This window comes from Drosophila innubila, assembly GCF_004354385.1.
Source record: "Drosophila innubila isolate TH190305 chromosome 3R unlocalized genomic scaffold, UK_Dinn_1.0 2_E_3R, whole genome shotgun sequence".
NCBI classification, from domain to species: domain Eukaryota; kingdom Metazoa; phylum Arthropoda; class Insecta; order Diptera; family Drosophilidae; genus Drosophila; species Drosophila innubila.
The window spans coordinates 5,489,304-5,515,693 of record NW_022995380.1 but is presented as its reverse complement, the minus strand read 5'-3'; the positions used below and the strand labels follow the sequence as shown (position 1 = coordinate 5,515,693).

At 37.1% G+C, this 26,390-nt stretch overlaps 1 protein-coding gene across 3 annotated transcripts in view; it reads left to right on the top strand.

Annotated features, from left to right (window-relative positions):
- Nucleotides 1–697: 697 nt before the first annotated feature.
- The window catches only part of LOC117790514 (sodium-coupled monocarboxylate transporter 1), a 38,700-nt gene continuing 13,007 nt past the window's right edge, over nucleotides 698–26,390 (top strand). Inside the window, exons 1-2 of one of the 3 annotated variants that reach the window (XM_034629977.1) lie at nucleotides 698–847; nucleotides 2,975–3,059. The gene's annotated coding sequence lies outside the window, so the exon portion shown is untranslated. Of the gene's footprint in view, nucleotides 848–2,864; nucleotides 3,060–15,867; nucleotides 16,007–26,390 lie in introns of those variants that run through there. The other 2 variants (XM_034629976.1, XM_034629978.1) reach the window with 2 other exon arrangements.

Genomic DNA, 26,390 nt, shown 5'->3' with positions numbered 1-26,390 from the left:
ATTTGTGGTTGCCGTGACTCCTTTAAAGCCATTCCTCTCAACCACCCGGTCGTCGAGTTAAGGCGCGATAATTAACGCGTCAACTGTGCAAAATGATTCATAGACACGAGTAGCGAACAGATATCTCATACGAAATACGAGTCTATTCTGAAATTGCTGAAAATTCCCCAACTGAAAATATAACTAATGAATTTTCCGATAAACACGCCATGCACTTGACTCTGTCGATTTGCTTAATTGTGCAAAGGTCAGCCGCCAATTGTTGTTGTTTTTTTGTGTTGCATGCTCTGTGTGTATATTCGCTCAACCCATTGACACCACAAAGTCCAAGGTCTGGTTCTGAAGATGTGTCTGCGCTGGCCGGGCTTTAAAACCGGATTGCCAGCCAATTCATAAACAACACGACACGCATATTTGCCTTTGCGGCCAGGCCAAGATGTGCAGTCATTTATTGTACAACATAATCTGACAACTGTAACGTCGACTGAGCTGCAAGCGTCAGCGCTAGCGTCGGCGTCAACGTCAACGTCAACATCAGCATCTACGTTGGCGTACACGAACCTTCCAACGACGCGACGATGACGACGTTAACGCAAACGTAACGACCTCTGTCGCACCTGACGTTCCGACGCCGATGAGCGACCGCGACCGCGACCGCGAACGAGATCGAGCCAACAAAAGCGCCGCCCAAGAGGCAAACCCGTCGTGGCACTCGCAGACGCAAGACACAGCGCGCTTCACGTAGTCCGATCACAAAAGTGAAAATATAAATACAATTTCAATAGAGAGCAGCAACAAAAACAGCACCAAATCCCAACAGCCCAAATAAATAAAAACAAATCAAAATGTAAATACAACAATTACAAAAACGTATACAATTACTCAATTATGTTGTTTTTTCTAACAATTGCGAGAGTGTTGCAATTGCCGTTAGCAACCTAAACTTTGTTTTATCAAATCATCGAAAATGCTGTCAAAATCACGCGATTGATCAAATGAATCGCTCGATTCCGAAAATAGTTGAGATTAATCGGTATATTATTAATTCAATCGAAATAACGCGATCAACCGCAACTCACAAATCCGAATATAGAGGAGCTGTCACTTTAAATACGAATCACACCGTTAATCACGGGCCATTGAAGGGTCACTCGTAGGGCTAATTACATATGTGACAAGTTTTAAACGTGACAAACATTTCAAAAATTAAAATCAAACAAAAAAGGTCGCCCAACGTTCTTCAGTCAAGGGCGTAGGGAAACTAAAAAAAAAAATGACGTTTCGTAAGACTTTGTGACTGAACTTGTAAATTGCAGTGAAAATTGTTCATAAATACTTTGTGACAACAAAAATGATTACGAAGGTCGAACATTGAAATGGATTTCGAGAAACAACAACAAGCCCTATAGTTCATTAGCAAACGCAAATTATACAAATTAGAAATTTAAATGTTAAATATTATACCTGTCGTTAAACAATTCTTCAAATATTAGAGAAAGAGCGCCCATAAAAACAGAATAAATACCATATAAATAGCTGATTGAATTTTACCAGAATTTCAGTTTGATTTGGCGTGAATGCAAACGTGTTTTTTTTTTTAAAGATATTATGCAGATGAGATAACTGATTGGTATATACCATAGACCCGAAACTGGTTCCTAAAAATAATCTCTTACAATGTTGCAGGCAAGCCTGTGGATTATTAATTTATACATTATGTTTTACAAATTAAATATGCAATAACATAGATCTTTCAACTCGTGTAACATAGTTCCCATCTGAGACTATGCGTAGGTTTATCTTCTTACAGGTTAATCTTGTGACAGGTTTTCAAAGTCAACCTAAGGTTTATGTTCCGGTGTAAATAGATAGAATGAAACAGATGCTCAACTGACAATGCGCACACGACTGTTTAACTGTTTTAAAACATGCTGTTAAATTAATAATAATAGCTATTCGGAACTACAACAACAGAAATAAAATATTTCAATTGCTTAGGGCGGTTGCTATGTGACAGTTTCCGCAAATTATTATTGTTTAGCTTGTTTTGGTGGCCGCCTATCCGCAATCGCATTAACATCATTTTCTGGTCTCGTAATTGCACAGAAAACACACACAGATAGAAAGAGAGAAATTAATTAGTGGCTTTATAAATAAAGCATAAACATTTTCGTGGCAAAACATTTGACATTCAGGCGATCACAGCCAGCGACAAGTGCTCGACAACAAATCAAGCAACGAAACAAACTGCAAAAAAATAGCAGCAACCACAACAACAAATAGCAAAACTAAACGCAAAAACAACAAAAATAAATTAAAAACAGAAACAGAAACCGAAACCAAAATCTAAATCAAAACAAAAATGGCCCCTAAAACACGCCGGTGACATTAGAAAATCACAGGCCGGTCACGTGTTTCAATTTTCTAGTATTTTGTATCTGTTTATGTATATGAATCTATACTTTACATTTGTAGATACGCAGTACTTGCAACGCCATTCACAGACTACTTTTGTACCTGTCTCATAAATTGTGGTGACTGCGCTCGCTTTTAGCCATTTGTTTCTTCTTCTCTTTGTGGTTTGTATTTATCAGTTGTGCATTTCGGAATTGCCATTCGAATCTCTCTCTTACCGTAAATAATAAGAAGCCAAGTGTCGCGTGTGGCGTTCGTTGGCACAGGAAATCGTTCCTATATACGAGATGCACCGCAATCTCAACTGGGCATAAGGCCAATTTATTTTATAAACAAATAATAAATAATATATGCTATTGTTATAGTATAAGTAAAAAAAATTTAAAATTGTTGTACAAATTACAGCTTGGCGTAACTTATAATCTATAAATACATATATTCGAGATTAAACGTGCCTTAAAATATATTTTTGTGTCGTGATAATTGTTCAATCAAATAAGTATAATATACTTCAATCTACCCCTTCCATTTCTTTTACTTTCTGTGTGTTCACCGTCAGACGCAGACGACGTTTTTGATTTGAAACGGATTCGAGTTCGAGTTCATTTGCATTGCCGACAGTTAACACCTGAATTTGATTAAAGGTAAGTGTAAATTGATGTGCTATAAGCGAAACTATTGTGAAACCATTTACTCTCTACCAGACACTGGGTGAATCACGCCCATTGTATGCTCTTGGACATTTATTTAAGGAATCATGATACACGTACATTAGCAACTGCTAACTGGGAAAAAAATGAAAAAAGGGAAATGAATGGAGGAAGAGGGGGCGTGGCACTTGGGGCTGTCACAAAGCGCAACGGCTAAACATGCAATATTTTGTGTGCGTTTGTCATGCAATTTTAATCGCAATCGCATTTTTAATTTTCCTCTTTCCTACCTGACGCTGGCGTTTTTCTATTCCGTTCCACACAGAATACATGTACGCCGTATTTTGCGCGTTTCTCCTGCAGAGTTCTCTTGTCGAAGGAAAGAAAAAATAAAAGCGAATAAATATTAAATGCAATACACTCAATACACAGACAAGAGACAGCAAAGGCAGCAGCAGCGAACTGGCAAACGGACAGCCAGAGGGTTTAGTCGAGGCGGGTGGAAACAGTTAGGAAACAAAACTAAAGGGGTTGGCAAAGGATAGGAAAAAAATAGAGGAAAAGTGCATAGAGAATAGAGAGAATTGGCATATAGAGACTATTCATGAGGAGACAAAATGCTAGTGGCCCATTTGCATAAATCTACATTTTTACAATTTTTAATGTTGGCCGCAACTGACAGCGATTGGCCCCAGAATGCCGTCTAAAAATCGAACCGATGTCGCATTCCAGTTAAAGCCAACATAATGCTTGTTTAATGAGCTACATCAATTATAAAGCCCATATGTCAAACCATTTGACATTGACCAATTAAACTCTGTGTTGCCCTGTCAGATTGTCAAGGCAGGATTAACCTTTCATAAATATGACAGCATCCACAAGAAGCGCAACCGCGACAGGCAACCACAGCGCAAAGGAGCACCACTCAAACCATTCATAACCACACTGATACTCACACCCACACTCGCACTGACACTCATTATATGAAAATATTTATGGGCTTTCGATTGAGTGCACTAATTAAAAATTCACACTCATACCTACTTTAAAATAAGTGTGTTTATTCAAAGTCTCCTCCTTATACAAACAAATTATTTCAACCAACACACAAAAACAACTGTATCAACTAAAACTGTTATCAAACTTATTTAAACGCAATTAAATTAAATACAATTTCATTTATTGTTAAAGAAGTTTTTAAATATTTTTCAACAATTAAAGCCAAAAAAAATTAGCCCAAAATAATGTCAACCAAATACTTTGCAGCGGATCGAAAATTCTTTACTTTGCAAAATAATGGTTGATAATGTATTTATATTAAATCATGTTTGCTAATATTATATTATTTATTTACTGAAATATAAGCAAAGTACTAACTTGGATTTAGATCTAAAAAAGTGCAATAAAAATTTATGTTTAATTTCAAAGCTCTTGAGAATTTAAATTATTTCGTCTTTTTTTTAGCATTATATTCCAAATTAACAATTTGTCCCTCAGTTATTGTATAGTATATTTAGTATATATAGATTATTTAAGGAATTGTAATCGTGACTCATACAAGTCTATGGTTATTTAAAATGAGCTTATTAGAAATATGAAAAGGTTTATGACATTTTTGGAAAGTAGTTTTCAATGTGGTTTGAAACCAGTTGATTAAATTTTGCACTAATTAAAATTGTAAGTTCAACATGTATTTTTAGTATATAAATATAATCGAATTATATGTGCTACGAAATTAAATGCTTCGTTTGTTTACTTGTATATATTGTAATACTTTGTTGACATTAAAAAATGATTTTAAAGTGAATAAACAGTCGCTAACGAAACGCGCGCGTTTTCTATGCCGGCGACTTTGCGTGCGCGTTTTTTAATTACAACAATTTGCTAAGTACTCAATTTGCATGACACTCCAAGCAATTCAAATACTAGTAGCTACAACAACAACAACAACAAACACCAGAACAAGAGCAGAAACAGCAACAAAGGCATCACGTGCTCATTGCTCGCGTGACAAACATTTAGTTGAGTGCGATTTTTATTCAATCTCTTGATTTGAACTGCCTCCTACTCCGTCTGCCTTTGCGCCCCTCCGTCACCATTCGACTGGAAATTGATGTCAAAAATTTACAGCATTGACACCTTGTGAGTGCCCTGAACATTGGTCAAGCACATTGTTTACGTTTTTGTTTCGTGTTATTAGTTTGTTTTTTTTTTTGCTGAAAATTGAGTAAAAAAAATTACTTTAATTAAATTTCACGCGTTCCGCTGTATTACCCGTTTATAAGGCTATTAATGTGATCAAAATGAGCTGATGAAAAAAAAAACGCTGCATAGAAGATCATTATGACAATAGATAGATATAATTGCACTTTGGTAATTTAAGTTCAACTAATGACGATGTTCTTGATTTGCAGTCACATGATGCAAATTTGTTCATTAAAATGTTAAGAATCGAAACCAGTTTAAGTTTAGCTTCATAAAACAAGATTTGGCTATCTTTCGACTCGTGGATTACTTGGTTAATTCAATAAATAATCGCATTGAATCACGGTCTAGTTGCAAAGTTGAATGACTGCTCAAATAGTTCGCTTTCCGAACGATAACTGATTGATTGCATATGACCCAAATTGAATTTCGAGAATCGATTCTGCCAAATACGAGCGTATTTACAGCTGGCATGCAAACACAGCAATCGAATTACAAACGAACAAACAGCTAAACCGTCAAACAGTCAAACAGTCGGAACAGTCAAAGAACTGTACGACTTTGCAACAACACAAACAGCAAAAGCAACATGCAACATGCATGTTGCCAGCAATTATCAATGAAATTCAATAAAATACACACAAATTCACAAACTGGCTAAGCACTCAGACTACATTTCCATTGGGTTCTTTCCAATCGGCCAATGAACTCGACAACACTAACAAACACACACACACATCAATAAAGGGTGTCTTCACTGGCTGTGCAACTTTACCTGTTCCATTTCATTTGCTGCAACAACATCAAGAAGAGCAACATCGAATTATAAACACGACTCCAAAGTAACGCGAGCAAGACACAAATTAAAAATCAGCTTGCCTGGTAACCTGACCTGCGGCAAATTCTGGCCATAACTCCCCCCTGGCCCTCCACTCCCTTGTGTTTCATGTAGACAGCCATGATAAATACGACGACAACAGACAAGAGCCCAACGGACACGTGGTAGGTGCATCCTCTGACTGCCTGTTGTTGCCTGTCATTTCAATGTAGTTGCATTTGGCCAAAGTTGAGCTCCAGTCATTTCGCTTAAGTGCTGGGCCAGTCCAACTCTGCCCAACTGACTAACACTAACTGATTGCTACTCATACACTGAACAAAATGAAGTGGGATTAATGAAAATATGAATTTATGGGTAGACAATTTTACAAATGTGTTGAAAGTGACTATTGACATCAATTTTTTTTGTAGACACACAAAAATGCCATTTAAAAAAGATCTTTGAGGCTGAGCACATTTGTTTTAAATATAATAATTTCAAGTATTAGTTAGTAGTATAAATCAATCAAAATCGTTGAAAATTTAACACACTTTCACAAAGTTTGACATGAATTTTCTGTTCAAAAAAGAGCTTTAAAGCTAAGAATATTCGTTTTAAATAGAATATATACAAGTAGCATTTTGTACTATAAACACAACAAAATCCTCCACTAGTAATCAGTCATTTCAATATTAAAACTGTTTACTTAAAAGTTAAGCTCTCTTTAAAATTGAATGAAATTCTTAATTAAAGTCAAGCTATCTTTAAATTTTCTAGAAATTCTTAATTAAATTCCAGCTTTTTCAAGTGCATTGGGATGGTAATTTATTGTTTTTGACCGCTCGCTGAATTATTCCATGCGCCACTTGGGTGCCCTGCCTGGCAGTTTATTAAAGTTTTTTTTATCATTCTCTTTCATTTTTGAAGTCCACGCCGAGAACGTGCATAAAATTGTAGCTCGTTCTCTAATCATAAAACGCCGCATGCTTTGCATTTTAATTGCGTTTTTATGGTCGCGTTATATATAAATAAAGACGACATCAGTTGGTGGTTTGCTAAGACCAGATAAGTATGAGTGAACTTTCAATATGAATGCATTTCGGAAGCTTAGAGAATCATGTTTCAATGATGAACTAAAGTTGCAGTTGATGGAAAGATTCAATTTCAATGTTCAACGCAAAGTAGCTTAAAATAAGAAAATGAGGGTGGGGTCATGAGTACTGAGTATGCACATGTGTACATTGAATATAGAGAACGTAAAAAAATTTCAGCGCTCTTTTGTGATTGCTGCAATCAGGGACAGTTGTGTTTGTGTTAGTGTTGTTACTGTTCGGGAGTGTTGCAGTCAGCCAAAGACCGACAATGGCAGAGGGAAGAGAAGAAATTGTTGAAACCAAATCAACCAAACAAAATCCATAACAAAGTAATCAATGAAGGCTGCAAGCAAAGCAAAGCAAAGCAAGGCAAGGACTAGCAAACAAGTCGGAAGCCAAAAAACAGTTTCTTGTGGCTGCAATTTGTTGGCCAACACGCCAAGCAGGCAACCAACCAACGAGCCAAAGAACCAACCAAGCAGCCAAATCAAACAAGCAACTGGGACAGCGACGATTTTCCCATCCTGTCCGTCTCTTTGGTTTCGGATCCCCGTCAGCCAACTAGACTCTCTTCATGGACTGCGCCTCAATAATAACAACAACTGCAACAATTGCAATCACAACAACAACTGCTGTTGATAGTTGTGTGCAAAAGTTTGCCACCCAAAAAATAAAACCTCTTCTAGTTATCTGACTCGCGTTGGCTTTGCATTGCCTTTTGTGACTAGGCAGATGATTGCAACTGTTGTTGTTGCTCTTGGTGCTGTTGTTATTGCTGCCGGCAACTAATTGAATTGCTTGTTACCAACACACACCAACAATGGCACTTTGTAAGTCGTTCTTCACTTCTCGCGATCTACGTGGGTATTAATTAGTTTTTTTGGGGTAGTTTCGTGTGCTGAAGATAATCCTATTTAACAATAACTCTAAAAACGAAGGAAAAGTTGAAATAAATTGTTAATAAACAGAGAACTATAAACTGAAGTAGTAGAGGGTATTCCACAGTCGAGCAAGCAGACTTACGCTTATTACTTGTTACTGCAGCCTGCAGTCGACATTTTTGTATTGCAAGCTGATTTACAGAGGCAACGTGGCGTATGTGTAATATGCAGTGCGCAATGTACGAAGAGTACATGCTGGGTGTTTGCATTTTGCATAATAAAGCAAGTTTTATTTTGCCTGGCTCTGGCTTTAAATCTGCACAGCACACGAAGCAGGACAGTCGAATGGGCCTCCATAATGTCATTATGCCAAAGTCCTGCTCCTGCTCCTGCTCCTGTTGCTTCTTCTTCTGGTCCTGTAGTCGTAGTCATGTGTGGTGTTGTCGTCGACATGACGGGAACGCCTTCAAGCACACACAGCACGCAACATTCTCATAAAAATTAGAGCCTGCTCCGAGTTGACTTGACTGAAGAGCAGCTAAGTTGAGCTCAAAAGGATGTAGTGAGGGCTCAAGTGCGCGGCCGGAGCAGAGTGCATGTTGCATGCAACATTGCTATTTATGAACTCAACGAGAATGCCGCACCCTTCAAAAGCCCATGTGTGTTCCCCCAAAACATGAGCCATAAATCGTAGCAGATAAATTTCATTCTCGGATCTCGTTTTGCTTTTGCCAGTTCGGGCCATGTCTGCCCTTTGGTCAGCAAACAAAATATTATTTGGCATACCCTAACAGAAAGGCGATACTCATTAAAATTGTGTTCTATTTGTCAAGATTCTATAGAGAAAGACTTAGTTTCGGTTCGCGAACTGGTTTATATACCCCTTGGTTCAATTTATTACAAAAATATATATATTAGTGCAATACTTTTTACTCGACTTTTAAAATCAATGAAGTTTGTTTTTAAAAAAAGCTGAATTTTGATAATAATCTTAAATTATTTAAAGATTTAAATTAATATCTTATATTTATCCAAAGTCTCAAATAATTGCGCAATATTAGAAAAATAAAAAAATTAATTTTATTAATTTTTTTCGAACTTTTTCATTTAGAAAGTTGTTCGATTTAAATTCGGAAAAGAATGTTTCCATATTTTAATCGAATACACAGATAAAATTGTTTTGGAAGTGCTTTACATATAGTTTTATTTGTGATCAGATTATCAGTTTAGCTCAATGAAACTGGCACGACTATTCAATTAATTTAACAATAAATGTTATGAAATGTATTTTGAGCATATTTTGTATTATACCTAAATCAGAAACGTATTTAAGCTTCGGTGCATTGAGAACTCTTCTTGTTTCCTGTTTAACAGACTGGGTCAAAATCGTTCACATGCTCCTTTGCACCAGGCAGCACACACACGCACACACACACACACCGACTGAGTTGCCCATTTTATTTATGTCAATCTTTACGCTGTACTTGTTGGCTCGTTGGCCGTTGGCCGTTGGCTTGGCAGCTACAAAACTTGGCCTGGCTGTAGGCCCTGGAAATACATACATATATTCACATACATACAATATAAATAATCAACGGGCACAGACTACATTTTCGTATGAAGGAGAGCACGCCCCCTTCCAGGGGTTGAACGTGGGCAGGGGGATCCACATCCCAGCACTGTACATTATGTGAGAATGCGGTGAAAATATATTTCACTCTTTTGCACTGTTGCGTTGCTCGTTGTTGTTCTTTGTGCATTGCAATTTTCATTTAATTATTTATGTGATATTTTTTAATTTTCGCTTTAAATATCTCTGATAGTTTTCATTTGCTGTCGTTTTTGTTGTAGTTGTTTATCTCCTTTGTGGCCCTGTGGCTCTTTGCATTTTTAATGAATTTAAATTAATTACATTCTTAATGTGACCATAATCCCTGCCATGTGTTAAATGACTTTTGTATTTTTTATAAGCGCGGATTAAATATTTTCATTTGGTTTCAGCAATTTTTCAATGACAAACTACAAATATTTGCATGTGATTTTTCGCCTTGATTCCTCCGCTGTTTATATATCCATAATCACCTCAACAAATTTCTCAGCTCAACTAAGTAAATATAGTATGTTCGATTCTACGTGTAATATTTTAAATATTTGCAGTATATTTAATTTTTTTCATTTGCAATGCAATTTTAATTTTCCATTACACTGCATATATCACTTGCATCTCTCGACATTAACGCATTAAAAAAACAAAAAAATGTATAAATTAACAATAAACGGAAAATTACAATTTCATATAGTACACTGTCAATTGAATCCGCCAAAGGGACGTCCGGACCAGGTCCGGGATGTATTCCAGCTTGAGCCGTAATAAAACTGTGCAGCAATTATCAATTACCAATTTTTCTGTTTCTCGCTGCTCTTGGCCACATTTGCAACATACTTTTAATTGCTTGTCAGTGTGGTGCATACTGGCACATTACTTCTTCTTGTTGTTGTTGCTGTTGCTATTGTTTTTTTTTTTTGCTGCTGTTGTTGTTAATAATATTGTGGCTTGAGCATTTTATTTGCTGAACAGCGTGCGCATGTCACAATAAAAATCAGTCAAGTGCAATTCTACCCCGAGCAAATGCATCACCGCAATGACAACGACAACAACAGCAACAGCAACATCAACGGCCACAGCCACGGCAGCACTTCGTTAGCCACGATATTGCCCGGGGTTGAGCTTGCCACTGGCATTGCCACTGCTGGTGGCACTCTCCTCCACTCTCACTGGATCTGAGTGGTTTGCCATTGCAACGTGTTGGTCAGAGTTACTCGCTCAGTGTATGGCTTTTTTTGACAGCTACGTACTCAGGCACACACCCATGAGCAATCACACATCCACCCACACACACACACCCCCACACTCAATCACACACATTGCAAGTAACAAGCAAACACGAGAATTCAATTTATTGATAAAAGAATCTGTTTAATTTGTAAGACTTACAAGGCCCAAACATATGTTAACAACAGTTCAAATCATATATAATTGTTGTCTAACTGATATCTTAACTACACATAAGTGCTCCGGTTGCTTAAAAGCTATCTACTTCATATTATCAAAATTTTTTGTATTTAAAGTTAAAATTAACAAAATGCTGATTACAAATTCGAAGTGGCAGAAACTCATTAACGTTAGCGAGTTGATATAATTATATTTTGTTTAAATAGTCAACTTAAAAATTTAAATATAAAATAAAATTTAAAATAGACAAGTCCTTAAATTATTATAGACAGCAGTACAAGAATATAATCGCAGGAAAGAAATTAAGAGGCGACCGAAAGTAGACCTTAGGAAGAAAAAACTATTCAGCTTCAGCACTTTGAGAAATATTTAAATAATTTATATATTAAGCATATTGAACATTTAAATTATATATGATCTTAATTTTATTTCCTAACAATATAAATATAAATGTTAAATGTAAAAAAGCATAAATATACAATAGCAAATTCAAGGCAATAACTACGTGTGTTAAGTGTTAACTTCATGACAAGAAACGTTATAAAGTTTAATAATTTAAGCCTTAACAACATATTGCTTATTACTATTACTGTCTTACATTTATCACACCAACAGTTATTGTTTATAAGCATGTTAATAATATGTTCAGACAGTTTGTTTAATGACATTAATATTGTTTATATCCCATAAATCAAATGATTAATTCAATGACAGAGCACTTCAAGCTGAACTATGTGAACGAACTATTCAGATTAACTAATCATAATATTTCCGAGTAGTTATCAAAAAGTAAGCTTTATGAATTTTGAAGTTAAATGTATTTTGTATTTGTGGAAATTACTGCAATTGCTTGTAAGTTGCAGTCGAAAAGGAAATCTAACTATAATTTGTGACTTTGACAGAGATGCACGTGATGCGACTGGCAATTTGTTATTAATTTCGTTTTGTTTGATTTGAATTTTTGAAATTTGTATTTCTAATAGCTAGTGTGACATTTTACACGCGAAGTCACGCAGATGTCTAATGACTGACAAGATAAAGTCACTTAACAAAAGATATGACTTTTTATTGTAATTGTTTTGTAGCTTTTATTTTCAAAGGCACACGAATGCCAAAGGCCTTGTCTCGTTACTGGGAGACTTTGTGATTTGTTGCAATTAATTAAAAAGATACCAAATGAAGTACACTTTAAATAAATAGTCTGAAAATTCTAGTACTTCATTCAGTTCAGGCAATTAGTGTTATCATTTTCATTTTCATTATTTGATTGCGTTATGTAAGCTGCAATCAATTTCAATACTTGCTATATAACAATAATTAGTTTGCTTAATTCAAACGCAATTAAATGTGCATTGCAATCGTTGACAAACAGACAATCGAAAGTCTGATAATTTCTCTCAATTTCATCATTTCCTTTTCACTGAAAATTTATAAATTATTTATTCAATGTGTTTAAACTAGAGTCAATATATCAAACGCTATTCAAATATTGATATTGACTTTTCTACTACTAAATGGCCACCTTAAGGGCAAACTGTTAGATACACTTCAGTGTGGCTAATTAACAAACTGCAAACAACAATAATAACAACAATTAGCTCGTAAATAACAATCTGTACAACAATATCTCAGCTACGTCATAGCAACTGCTATTAGTCATACTCAAGAAACTGAAGCTAAAGCTGAGACTGAAGCTGAAACTGGAGCAGAAGTCCACACAGCTTCCTCCAGTTGAAATTTAATTAACGATGTTGCAGAAAATTAGCATAAATGATTTAATTAAAGGTAAGTGCCAACGAGACTCCCCCAAACACCCCGAGTCTCTCCAAAGCACTCTGAGACTAACTCAGAGACACCAGGCAGAATTGAGTCGCGACAGCTAAAGGGACCAGCATAAGAGTTGGGAAGCAGCTGTCGAGCAGCTAACAAAGTCATGTGTTAATTTTTTAACAACATTTCATAAATCTTTTAACGCCACTCCCCCTCCAACCCCCTGCCAAGGAGGCGCCATTCTGTTGTCTCACTGTCATAGCTAATGAGTAGAGCATTCAGTTTAATTGCTCGACTGCATTTAAATTCCCACAAAACGTTTACCAAAAAACATTTCTATATAAATGCCTCGTGTATTTGCATACGGCCAATCCAACTGTATATTCATGAATAAGTGCAATAAAACTGAACACAATTCTGTTAAGCACATTGAAATACGTGTAAATTCCCTCAATTCGCCCCAAACACATTGTGTGCAATTAGCCAAATTCAAATAACAAATGGCAAAGTGTTTTAATTCCCTTTAAATATGGGCGTATTAGTTACATACATAAAATGTATGTGACAGGACAGAAAAATCGGCGAATTTTACTGTCTAGTCAGTCCTATTCCTTTAAATTTTGTAATAATATTTTTAGCAAATGATCTTAAGTACAACCGAGTTAAATCATCTCAGACTTAAATGGAATAGTGTCGAGAGTATCTGCTAGTTGAGCTCACTCCTCTACAGCATTCATTCTTATAATTTGCTGGTGTTATTATAAAACATTTATTTACATTCAAGCATTAATAAAAGCAAGAGCGACAGCTGCAATATTTAACCAAAATATGCAGTATTTATGCAGATTTTGTTGTCCAACAAAGACCAATGAATGATGAAGCAAAGAAGAGAGCAAAAACTGCGAGCCACAATAGAGCTTTGCTTATTGTGCTTGTTGCTATTATTGTTATTTTAGCTGTGGCAAATAAATAAAACCCGCATCAAAACTATTATAATAAAAACATTTTCACTGCGCTTCCAACACGCACAATGAGCACAATTGCAAATTGATTTGTGTGGTTATATGAAAATGTTCAAAAACTCGTCTCTTGTTGACCCAACATCGCCCCCCATTCCAGCACCCCAGCAGCAGAAAAAGGGCCAAAATCAGCAAATATTTGTATATTGAATGCATGTGTTTATTGCCAAACTTATGAATTTTTAATCACGCTATCGAATTCTGCAGTTTTAATTGTAATAAAATAACTTGAAAAAATACAAAACATGAATTGTGTGAACACGCTTGTTTCACGACACAATATATAATATTTATAGAATATTTAGTGCATTTCATTTAATAATAATATTCAAAGTTCAACGAGTAAAATATAAAATATTTTTTATGATTTGTAATGCAAAAAGCAAGAAAAGAGAATTGTCCTAGCCTACTTCTCTGAAAGCCACATATTGTTATGATAAAACTTATTTATTATCATTTCAAACCTCTTACATCAGTCGAAGCTGAACTTGTATTCCTCTTCACAATTTTCTTTTAAAATTTTTCTGTAAAAACAATCCATACTTTGTAAAAAATCTTCTTCGACCATAGAAGATATTGTTAAGACATTACGTTTGATTGAGTGCGATCATTCGAATGGTGAATGCATTCATTTGAGAGTTATTATGTCATCAACAAGTGTGCTCAGTCTACGAGTGTACAAATTGAGTATTATGACTATAAAATTCAGACAATTGCATTGTGTAAAACTAAATGAAAGGGAATATACATATTTCCGGTGCCTACCTAGTACAGGTGACCAAATAAGATTTGGTTACTTTGTAGCGTAATAACAGCCACAACTGTTTCGATCTATTGTGATCATGTGGATTATTGTCAAGACGTCGTGCTGTCAAATTGTGACGTATGTAATGTAACAGCTGCTCTTTATTGTCGTCTTTTGCTATTGTTTTGTTTGCTCTGCTGGAAACAAATGGCCAACGACTGTTTGTTTGCCTCTGACTTAATTCGCTAAAGCTGCGTTTATGACTTAAAATCAAAAATTTCCAATGTAAAAAGCTTTTAACGTAATAACGTAAATTTTAATAAATTCAAAACTTTCCGCTAACCTGAAGAGCTGGCCCATAAATTGCACGTACTACGTACGTAGACGAGCACCCAAATTCAGCTTATGTTGCTTTTGGTCTGCTTAAGCCGAAAACAACAATGGCAACAACAAAAATTTGGCTTTTGTACAATTTTAGGCTAATGAAAATTTATGAAGTTCTGTACAAAAAACGGGGCGATTCACTTAAAATTATGAAGTTGATACTTTGTTGGTAGCAACTTTTGTGTTTGAAATGAAGTTATGGCTCATTATTTATTGTGAACGCTAAATTATTATGGTACGAGTATGGATTGCCACTGGCTAATTCCATATTTCACAGCAACTCAACTCGCGGTTAACTGAACAGACACTTCACATGCAGTTTGGGAAACAAGACAGATGGATGGTTAAATGAGGAATGTGTTGTGATGCACGACAGAATCACAGTCAAGACTAGACACAACTGATGCAACTTTCTGTTCAGTTCATTTTTCACACAGAAGATTAATAAGCCACCATTAAGATAAATCAACAGAACCTTCAGAGTAATCTGTGATAACGCTGCGTATACTTTATGACTGCCCTAGTGAGCAGCTGTGAAAATACTTCCGATGCACTCTGAGACACAGTGATCCAGGATGCCTCATCCAATCTTCCGCTTATCTGGCACTATCACAGTATCACAGATCTATGGAAGTCGGCTGACGTGGTAGATTACGTAAAAATGATGCGGAGATTCAATGTCTTTTACGATTCCACAGATGGGCAAACATTTGTCTGGTTGTCTGGGTCTGGGATTCCACTTAGCTAATTACCTATTTCAAAGCAATAAAAGGTTGAGCAAACAATAAAAAAACACCTGCTGCAATCTACTAGTACTCGGTATTTGTTTAAATATTTCCACTGTAAATCTCATCAGTCGCCCGACACCAAAGATACCAAAGTTCTCTGCCATATAAATAGTCAACTGTAATTCCGGAGGTGTCATTTCAATTTCAATTTTCTACCGTGAAGTCTATTTTAAGTGCGTGTCCCGCCAACAGATAAAAGACTCTACAAATATAACTCGTTATCACGTGAGTGTCTTGTTGCACTTTATACGTATATTTTATTTTCTCTTACTTGTTATTGACTGATTTAGTCACCGATTATCACCATGTTTTGGACCTATTTGAACAGCTGATGCTGGTTTTCTGGGCTAATACCCTATAGTAAAAAGTCGTTAAGATATTTGACTATAAGAAAAACACAAATTTTGACATGCATTTATAGTTTAGTTATAGTTTAAATATTTAAACTCCAATTCAGGTTCAAAAGTAGTTAGTTAAAGCATAAGTATTCTGGAGCTCAGGGTATTTTAATAGTCGTTCATATATAAAATATTTATTACTCATACCTTATGCATGCGTACGCCTTTAACATGATATTTATTGAAATAATTGGCGAAAGTAAGTTGTTTAATGGATAAACTCATGTATTGCGAAGCTCAAAAGACCTGACTGTTTGTATGATCTAAAAAAAAGTACTAAACTGAACATAAAACCCAATTTAACGAGAATATTCGGTGCTCATTTTTCGGGCAACAGTTTAATTCGAACCGCTGTTGTGGTACTTACAAATACGGAAAGGAAAACGAATACGAATATTCGTACACGATGAATGTGGCGTTGACAAACGACAAATATTTTGGGTAAATCGTTACACTCAAATATGGGTTATTAGTACAAGTGAATTACTAAGCCGGAAGATTCGGCAAACTCGAAACCTGAAGAGTGAAAAGGGAGGGGAAGGGGAAGGGAGCAAGCGTCTTAATGAATTAGCAACCATTATCACAGAGACAATCAGAAGTCTATGCAAATTAACTCACTTTGCTGGCACAACACAACTTTATTTAAGTTCGTTACGTATGCGGGCGAACTACGAACCCTAACGGATGTGGCACAGGAATATTGCCATCGAGTTATGATAAAAGGCAACAAGAACAGAACAGAACAGCAGCAAGAACAGCAACAACAACTGGAATAACAACAGCCTTAACTACAAGTGCAACCGACAATGGCAAACAACGCCCTCTTGGCTAATAAATGATGTGACCGAAATGGGACCTGAGAACAACAACCACTTCCTCTCGGAGGAGCCTCACACACACACACACACACACACACACATACATATATACTGTAGTAGTTGCTATCGTTGTTGTCATTGTTGCTGTTGGTGCTGTCAATCAAGACGTGCAACGTTTTTAGCATAAACACAAAGTGACTTTGTTGTTGTTTCTGGACAAGCTGGTGTTGTCAAACTTTGTTGTTATTGTTGTTTTGAGCTTTGCTGTGTTGTGTTGTTTTGTCGTGTAATTGCTGTTACGCTTTACCAAGTTATTAAGTGAGATTGTTGTTGTTGCTGCTGCTGCTGTTGCTGTTGCTGTTGCAACATAATCTTCTGATTATGACAACTTGCCACAACTTTGCTGCTGTCCTATGCGAAACCTAAATTACACTTGAAAAGTTTATGCGCGTGTGTGTGTGTGTGTGTGTGTGTATTGTCTGCCTACTTTCAAGCTTCTAGCTTAATTGATATGAGAAATTAATTTAAGTTTTGTCAACGCTGCACTTGAGGTTGCCAGCAAATTGGCAATTTACTTGTACCGCTTGGCATCCTCGGAATGCAACACTTGCCACTTGACACATGCCACCAACTGTTGCATACCACTGTTGACTAAATGCCATTCAGGTTGGCAACTAATTACCTTTAATTATTAATTTAACTGTAAGCGAACATACATTTGTGCAGCTGACACGCGCCTCATCAGTCAAAAGCCTGACATATGAATAATTTCAGCCAATTGGTTTTACACCCTGTAAACACACCGCATAGGGTATATACGGTCATTATCATAATTCCATTTCCAAGTTTACTCTTTATTAAGAACCGAACTTATTTTTAGAGTCCGTCAAAGTCAATCAAAGCCCGTTTACAGGGTATTCTCAGCTGTCATACTCGCTGTGCTTGTGTTTTTGTGGTTGCATGTGCGTAGGCGTTATGATGGCTTATTAATGTAAACTGCCACCTGAAGTGGCATTCAAATTGAAGTGCATATTGCTAATTGCACGCTTTTTACTGTCAATAAATGAAAGGGGCGGGGCAGTGGGCGGGACATATGTAAATAACTCTTTCATAACATTAATTGCATATTGATAATGTTTATTTATTTAATGTTTATCTGTTATATTTGTTTGTTTGTTTATCTGCCAGCATTTGTCAACTTTTAAATGTTTCGATGTAATTGCCGTTGTTAATGCTTGCAACAATCAATCAATTGCTCAATCAATCAATCAAACCATTCATGAATTAATTAAGCAATCGGGGAAAAGACAACAGACTGTTCGTCTAGCTTCACTTTTGGGCTTATAAACTTATCATTAGCCGCAGTTTCAAGCCAAAGTAATTGTTGGTCCTCAAGTTGTCAACACTTTGCCAACTGTTAAATGCAATTTGCGTCTCATGAATATTTATGCCAAATATAATTAAATATGCTAATTACAGCTGATTGTACGCAAATAATTTGTACAATCATTTGAAATTATAATTCGAGCGCCAATGCCCAGCTTTAGCTACAGACAACAGGAAAATCGCGAAACTCTTAAGCCCCTAAACACGCCCCCAAAACAAGCAACGAGAGAGTCGAGCAAAAACAACAACAACAACAACAACAACAGGCAACAGTCCAAAAGGATAACACGCATTTTTAAGTTGACAATTTAGCATAAATTCAAATGAAATCTACAACAAAATGGCGTATAGAAGGGAAGGGAGAGGGCGAGGGGGCGTGGCAACTGCTGTTGGGCAACTGTTGCCAATTTCAGCAGCAGCCAAAAACAGGAATAAAATAAAGTAAAAGAGAAGACTTAAATAAATTACATTGTTGCCTGCAAACTTTTCGCTGGCAGCAAACAATTTGTGCAGCTGCCACATGCAGCCAAAAAGGGCACTCTCTGATGCTGTGTGGCAGTGTGGCAGTGTGACAGTGTGACACAGTGGCATTAAGGGGAGTCACCGCCACATGGCTGACTTGCCTTTTTTACCTGTCGAGGCTGCATAGAAATTGTGTCGCTTATCTTGGCAAACAACAGAGCAGAGGAGGGAAGTTAAAGGAAGGGAACTGCAGGATCTGCATATTGGCCAAGAGAGCAGATGACACGAAAAACGTTGAGCCAACTAATTTTTTATCAAGCTAAGTGAATTAAAGTTTTAATAACCGGTCTTGGCAGCGGCTAACATTGTTCATTCAGTATGCCCAGTGCCCCATAAAAGTTAATTGAAAATCTAGTAGAGAGCCAGCAACAAGCGACAAGCGACATTTAACAGGTAAATTAATAGCAAATCTGCATCAAAGGAAATTGCATCTAAAGCAGCATCAATGAAAATTCATGCGCCTGATCTTAAATTGCTTAAATTGTTGACAGACAAATATTGCAGATGGATATACCCAAATAAACCTGTCCATAAAGGGAATCAGAAATTAAATAGCTGAAACAAAAGGACACACGCACCTGTCGGGAGAAGGCAACGAGGAGCAACCATAAATATCCATTTAAAGCAATTCCATGGTGACAAAATATAGCAAGTTTAATTTATTACCAGCAGCACTTGTGCAAACAAAGAGGCCAAAAGAGGTTTTTAATTTGAGCTGACGCACACACACACACACACACAGACACAGACACAGACACACACTCAGACACAGAAAATACAATAAGCTGGACAAACGAGCTGTGCTGCTTGCAGGACAAAACATTTCATTAGTTCAATTAGTCAGCAGAGATACGAAAACTGCCACTGAATTGGGCAGGTGGATGGCGAGAGGAGGTTCAACAGTTGTGCTGTCCTTACTCTATCTCTTTCTCTGTCTCTCCCGCCTTCTTTGTGCTTGTGTCAAGTGACAGCTTTTTAAACGATGATTAGTGTCCTCTGTTGTGTCACATGAAATACAAGACAAATTATAGTTTGCTTAGCCCTTGGCTGGACACTTGAATGCAAATTTATGGCCAACCAGTGATACTAAAAAATTCCAAAAAAGATTCAATATGCGGTCATCGTTTGCGGTGAAAAGCCCCGTTTTTAATAGCCAACGTTCAATTTGCGGTTAATTTATTAATATTGCAGGCGCCAAAAAAAACATTTGCTTAGTTAACATAATTAAATTGGAAAAATAAATAATGAATTGGATGATGATACCAAGAGATACCCTGTTCAAAAGCAGATTGTTTTCAGATGATTAAAGCTAAATCTTTACATAGATTTAAGATAAGACAGCTTTCTGCTAAATTTTTCGTAAGTGAAAATCTTTAACCTGTTCTGATTTCATTCCGGAAATATTTTGCCTATTAAATTCACTTTAAGTTGGTGAATTCAAGTCTGATAAAGTGAAAATATATAATGCTTAAGTACTAAGCAACCCTATAAAAGTGGGAGTGAAAACTGGAACAGGTCTGAATAAAAATTTTAGTGGAGTTCCAGAAATGTAAGCCAACCGTACAGCAACCAAAAATGTATTGCTTTTAAATTGGTTCTCGGTTGATTTGTATTTCTTAACAACCTATTACTAATTTACAAAACTTTTTATTAGTTCAACGATAAATATTTTATAATTTTTTTTAAGAAATTGTTGAAAATCAGTCTACAGATAAATTAAGAATGTAATTAAAAAGTCTGAGTAAGATGAATAATTTAATCAGAATATACAGAAAACAGTGCCACTTGCCAGGACGAGGTCACTTTATAGATTTTGGTCTATTGGGAAATTAAAAGCTTTCGCCATTCAATACTCGACGTGCAGAACATGCAGTTTACACTGGAGAATCACGTTTAGACTGACCAGGACTTTAAAATAGAATATATCCTTGGCTGTAATTTAATGTTTGTGAGCCACAAGTGGCCAGCCAGGCAACCACTAAGCGCGTTAATATGCCTAATATGGAAAACTGTCGTCGCCATTGTCGGAGCACTCAACGCGCTGGACTAACTAACCTAATTATTTGTGAAATGTGCGCAGAGGAACGGAAACTCAAGCACAAAACCGCAGTTCATTGTCTGCCCAGCAGGTGAAAGCGGAGAACTGAGTTGGAGGAGATGCCTGGAGAGCGGTTAAAAGGACGTTGCACAGCACGCGTAATGAAAACTTTGTTAAAGCAAAGTGCAGTTGCAAAAAAAACAAAATGAGAATAAAGATGAAGATGAAAAAAAAGGGAAAATAGCTGTGGGAAAGCAATCCCAACAAAAGTGCCACCTCTACAGGAGCGACAGTGCAAGCTGAGAAGCATCCTCCAGTGGTGTCGAGTGCAGGGTGGAGCATCCGGAGACCGGACCAAGGGACGTGAGTGTGGCGACAACGTGAAATTAGTTGTGCATGCTGGCAACAAACTCCATAGAGAGAGCCGGAGTCGGAGTCGGGATGCGAAAAATAACTCCGTTGACCACTAAATTGCCAGGATGAAGTCTTGCCAGCCCAGGACCATGTTGATCAAATTAACAGCATGTGGTTGCCCTGAGTCTCTCTCTCTCTCTCTCTCACTGTCTCAGAGCGTTATTTGCGTAGCATACTTTTCAACGGCCAGTGTGTTCCGCAAATTGCTTAAGCGGCGCAGCTGCCTAATTATTTGACAGAACAACTTGTGTAAGTTAACTTTTCTTTGACACTGTGACAGTGAGTCGAGCAAGGGAACAGGCAGCGACAATTTGAAAAGCAAGCAAACAATTGCAATTGTCATTCACTTTTGAAAACTTTTGGAAATTCACTTTTGAAAAGTCATGCTGCAAATAAATTATGAAATGCGTCGTAGCAAATTATGAATAGTCTGAATGCAGAAAAGGAAACTGAAGACACTCTCAGAGAGCAAGTCATGCCAAACTGAAGGCTATTCGAGAACCATTCCAAGTCCCTTTGACTGTGTCTTGGGCTGAGAAATGAGACGTAATTGAAACTTTAACCCCATCACAGTCAGTTGAAAAATTGGCATTATTCTTGAGGTTTCACAACAACTACAAGCAAAGAACGATAAATAAGCGGCAACTGAAGCATTTATTTTGGTTCGCTTTGATAAATGACTTTGACGGCGAGAAATGCAAGGCGAATGCCAAAACAAAGTCAGCCGAAAACCACACTTGGGGCGTGGTAACAACGCCCACCAATGACTTTTCTCATTAGGCAGTCGACCGAACGTGGTCAAAATGAAATCGAAGGAAAAGTCTTTGCAAAAAGCAACGCGTTGGCATTCAAAAGGGCCAACATGTGTAAAGCGTTAAGCGGTTAAAAGCAAATGCCAAAGCCAAAGCAAAACCCCAATAGAAGAATGCAACAGAACAAAATAAGCAATTGCCCAATGCAATGAGGGACGAAGCAATTGCAAAAACAGGGGGAGAAAGAGAAACAACAGAAACTAGAAACAGTTGCATGTTGCCAGAACTTTTGTAAACCGCATACTTCAACTTCAATTTGCTGGCTGAGGACCAGAGAGGGGAACCAATGGGTAGAGAAGGAGGTTACTGAAGGGAGGTGAGGTTAGCTGACTCGTATTTCATTACTCGAACTGGTATTAAGTGGCAAAGTTTTGTGTTTAACAACTTTTAGCAGCCGTGCGGCAAAAATGAAGAACAAAAACCGATGAAAGTTCCCTGTAAAAAGCAGCAGAAGCAGCAGAAGCAGCACAAACAGCAACCGAAACAGAAATAACTTGCAGCCACTTGACTTAACTGCACTTGCTACGCACTTTGGGGGTGGTGGTGTTGGTGGGGGGGTTAAGGAGTATGGCCAAGCGAACCTAAATGAAAGGCGACAGTTTGCGAGAAAACTGACAAACGCGATTGCAAGCACATTAACTTGAAGTTCTGCAAAGGATCTGTATGAAGACAACTTTGAGGAACCCCTTCACTTCACTTCCCCCTCTTTCCCACCTTGAGGGGAAACTGCAAGCCGTCATGAACAAGTTTTTGCCACATTTACATTGCATTTTTGATTGGTAAAATCTGTTGCAATCTCCAAACTTGCCACGCTCCTTTAATTAACCGAACGCACTTGCAAATGCAACGAGCGTTAAAAGTTTTATGCACTGTAATGAAATGCATACATTAAGACAACTTTGTTGCATCCCGGCCATGAAATCGGGGTCACATAGTACCGTCAAGTACCTCATAATTCGCACACAATGTATGCTATGTGTATTATAACCCATCCAACCAAATAGGGCTACTTCATCATAACCACTTGTCGTAAACATTCAAAGTTATGTGTGATTTTAGTACTTGCCACAAATAGCTTGGCAAGTAATTTATTCACACTCATATACTCCACTTATGTCTACTTCGAAGAGCTGTACCCTAACGTACTCTTAAAGAGATCTCTGAGGACGACTACCTAATAATTATTTTTATTTTTTTAATCCAATAAATCAACGACAAAAAAAGGAAAACGAAATAGAATTTCACCGTAATGATCGTTTCAAAGAAACCTTTGCATAATAATTAATAATTCAAATAATAATAATTATTGTATTCAAATAAAAATCACTTTAAATTTTTGTCTGACGGGTAGGACTATATTACAATATTATTGCATGTCCTTATGAAAGAATGCGAAAGTGTTATTGAAAATTGTTCATTATCTTCGACTTATTTTACTTTATTAATCGCGAAGTTAATAAAAATATTACTTGAGCAATAATTTCCAATCCATTCTTTTTTTACTTCGCTGATTCCTTTGTGTTCTCTTTTATATATAAATGTAGCAATATTGGGATAAAGTCCTACCCGTAAGCAATAAAAATGAAAATCATAAATAATGAATTAATATTTAAATAATAATTAATATTAATATTTAAATCTTCCCTCAAATATAATGATTACAGTCAGATATTTATAAAATTACTTACAAGTAATTATTATCATTAGTTATCAAATAATTTATTACGTTTTGTTTTACCAACGCATTTTAACTATAAAGTCATCTGCTTCCTTCTTAATTTGAATTCCATTATGTGGTTTGTGGAATATCTCAGATATGCTGTCTTTCTTTGCATTTAATTTCACTGTACTTTTAGCTTTTCCGTCTAATGTGTTTATTATCTAACTATTATTTCGACCTTTAAGTGTGGCTTCAAACTTAGCTTGCTTGAATTGGTTAAAAAAAAAATAATTCGCGCTGCAGGTAATCTTTCCATTAGTGCATTTAAATATATAAGAGCTGAAATAAATGCGCCATCGATTGGGCCACACCCCGAGGTAGAGCTAACAAGACAATTACCATAATTACTCAGTGCAAGTCATAAAAATTGATCAAGGTGATGACTGTCCAATAGGGCCAAAAGGGCCAAGCTGGTCACTTCTTACGGTTACACTACTTTCCATGCGACAAAAAATGCAAAATCATGCATTAAACATGCAACTCCTGCTTGCCACTGCATGTGTGTGTGTGAGTGTGTTTGTGTGTGTGTGTGTGTGTGTGTGAGTGTGTGCAAGGAAAAGGTGAAAAAGTGCATAGTTTTTCATACGTTTTGCGTCATGGCGGGCACTTTAAGCCATCGCCATGAGACGGCGACTTCTGCTGTCCTTTGGCCTGCTTGGACATTGGCCAAGACAGACGCGGACTGGAGGCGGAGCAGGGCGTGGCAGTGGCGGCGCACAAAAGTATGCAACGCAATGCTGCACTTTGGCTAAATTACATTTTCAATTTGTCAGTGGGCAAGAACAGAGGCGGAAACAGGGCACAAGCAAATGGCCAACACGAAAGAGAAAAAAAAATGTATATATATTAAATGAGAAATAAATAGATAGACAGGGGGCGTGGCTGAAGCGGCCATCAATGGCAAATTAAGTGGCATCTTTGCAAATGTGTTTTTGATATTTTCATTGGACAAGAATTTTTGGCGCATTATCCAGCTGCTTTTGGAGCTACTGTCACGCATGCTGAATATTTCATGAGTGGCATAAATTTTGTTTATGCGATTCCCTTCACCTTGCTTTCTTGCCCCCTCTCACAGGCTGTCCTTCCGTTTACACAGGCTTCCGGTTTTTAATAACTTTCCATTGTGGCTGTCAGTTTCAGACGCACACACAGACAGACGCCATCTTTCATCTCCGCCAGGATCCACGATATACTCGTCGTATACGTATCAAGAATTCGCAGTGGATGTTTTTTTGTTTGCCGCTGCTGCTGCTGCTGTGACTGCCGCTACAAGCTGCTTTATAATTTATGATCCTTGGCATCGGCGACTCCTTCGTCATCTTATATCACACATGTCGCCAAGTTTTGTATAATTTTTCAAGCTGTGCCAAAAGTGCATGAATATTAACTGCAAGTGTCACGGGGGAATCGGGCATACGTGAACTTGGGCGGAAGTGAAGGAAATGGGCGAGCTGGGATGATGTAAGCGCCGTATCCTTTCCGGCTGCAACATGACTCCCATCTTCCATGGGCTACTTGAGCGACACTTTTATTATGTGCCATGTGAAACTTTCAAGTGTCGACAGCACCTCTTCGAAGTCAGGCTGTAGACTCAAGTCTAGAGCCGGGAGACTGACAACGGGTCGACCTACTAACTTATGCATACATGTGGCTAAGTTTTGGCACCATTTTATATACTTGATGGAAATGTGTGCAAATTGTCGTTGTCATCTATTGGAAATACTGTCTGCGGCATTGTGCCTGACTTTTTTTCAACAATGCGGTCTTTAATCCAGACTCCAATAAAATCTACCCCACATGCTGCAACTGCAGCAGAGAAGCTAACAAAGCGCTCGCAACACGGATAATTTGCTTAAGCTCAGCAAGCAGAAAATAACATTTTTCGCACAAGTTCACACACACAATGGGACGACCTTTGTTGGCCCACAGGTTACTCCTGTTGGCTTCTCTGTTTATCACATTGCCAAGAAAAAGCGGACAGTCTGACCGGTCAGCTGTCAGCTCTTAGCAGCTGTGCAGTTTAAATGTGACTCTACCTAAAATAAAACAAAAACAAAAAAAAGCTATAGAAAAACAATACTGAAAAAACATGACTAATAGTTTGTGTTAGGAAAAGGCAAAACAAAAGCCAGACAGAGTGTCAGATAAAAGCTTAAAGCATGGCAAATGACAGACACACATACAACCCTCATACATGTATGTATATGGTAAATGTGCCAATTAGTTGGACATAACATAAAACAGTTAACGATGCTGATGCTGATGATGATGATCGAATGACTCAACAACAAATTAAATTTGCAATTTCATAGAGCGTATGCGTAATTGAAGATAACATTTCTAAACAAAGTCAATATATAAAGGCTTGTCAGTGATAAAGTCAAACAAATACAATGCTATTGTCAGTCATTGAGAAAAACCTTATAAATTAAGAATTTTAAAAGAAAATCTACAACATAAATCAAGTCAGCTGAAAAAATTGGTTAACTTTCTATTAAATT